The following is a 1,628-nucleotide window of genomic DNA, read 5'->3' as shown; positions in this document are numbered from 1 at the left end:
TGTACTCTGAGCGGAAGGAAGGAGGCCGAGGACTAGTGAGTGTCAGAACCACTATCCTAGATGAAACAACAAAGATCCATGAATACATCAGGAAGATGCCAACAAATGATCATGTGCTTAGTGAATAGCTCAGGCAGCAGTTAACCCGAGAAGGAGGAGCAAGAACAGACACCATGGAACATCATGTAGGACAGGCCTTTGCACGGCATGTACCACTGGCAGATAGAAGAAGTGGCTGATATCAAAAAATCCTACCAATGGCTGGACAAAGCTGGGTTGAAAGATGGGGCAGAGACACTAATCTGGGCAGCACAGGAACAAGCTTAAGCACAAGATCGGTAGAGGCTGGGGTCTACCACACCAGCTGAGACCCCAGGTGCAGGCTGTGCAGAGATGCCCCTGAGACAACCCAGCAAATAACAACAGGGTGTAAGATGCTAACAGGCAGGACATACATTGGATGCCTTAACCAAGTGGCTGGCATAGTATACAGGAACATCTGTGCCAGGTATGGCTTGAAAGTCTCAAGGTCAAAATGGGATATGCTCCCAAGGGTGATTGAGAATGAACGAGCTAAGAGCCTGTTGGACTTCCAGATACAGATGGACAAAAGGGTGATGGCTAACCAAGTGGACATAGTATTGGTTGACAAGCAGAGGAGGAAGGCTCTAGAGATAGATGTAGCAATAACAAGTGACAGTAACATGAAGAAGAAGGAATATGAGAAGCTCGATAAATACAAGGAGGAGAAAAAAGGAGGGGAAGGGAAAGCAACAGGGGAAGAGGAGAGAGAGAAGAGAGATGAGAGGAGAGAGAGAGAGAGGGGAGAGGGAGAGAGAGGGAGAGGGAAGAGAGAGAAGGGAAGAGAGAAGAGAGAGAGAGAGAGAGTAGAGAGATATATATATATATATATATATATATAATATATATATATATATATTTATATATATATATATATATATTTATATATATATATAAGTTATTTATATGGTCGACAGCTGTAAACAGAGGTTAAAGTGGTGGCTCAATCTGATAATAATGGTGTTCCAGTGCCTTCAGTTAATAACCAATAAAGCACAATCTGACAAGCAGGTTAATGCATTATTGTCAAATGAGCACATTTATTTCATGTGCTGCAGCATTGGTTCCAGCTGATGGTATAGAGATACTTACTCAGTAATACAAAAATAATGAGATCCCATGGACACTTAGACCTTCAACGTCCATTTTTCTTCTCATCCCTGTGATGCATTTATGATGCAGATGTAAATAAAGTCGATTTCATCTCATTTCACCAACTACCTAGCTGGACAGAAGAGGAGATTAAAACACAGTAACTTTTAGAATTGGCAGGAAATTTCAAATCAACTTTTCAAAGAGCTCAAAAAGAGTCTGTTGTGTCAAACTGAACAACAGGCTCTTTTTGAACTCTTTGCTGTACTTCTGAGAGAGAAGGGAGAAATATTACAGTAATATGCCACACTGGGGGATGCAGAAAGATAAAGATATAAGAAGAGAAGACTAGAGAGGCAGATGAGAGATTATTTTCAAAGGTAAGAACTGCTCAGCAAGTGATTTTTATAAAGAGGGAATTTAAATCTGTCCGGTAATGTTTTAAATCATTTTAG

The sequence above is a fragment of the Archocentrus centrarchus genome, chromosome 7 (assembly GCF_007364275.1).
Source record: "Archocentrus centrarchus isolate MPI-CPG fArcCen1 chromosome 7, fArcCen1, whole genome shotgun sequence".
In the NCBI taxonomy this organism is placed as follows: Eukaryota; Metazoa; Chordata; class Actinopteri; order Cichliformes; family Cichlidae; genus Archocentrus; species Archocentrus centrarchus.
This window is presented reverse-complemented; position numbering follows the sequence as displayed.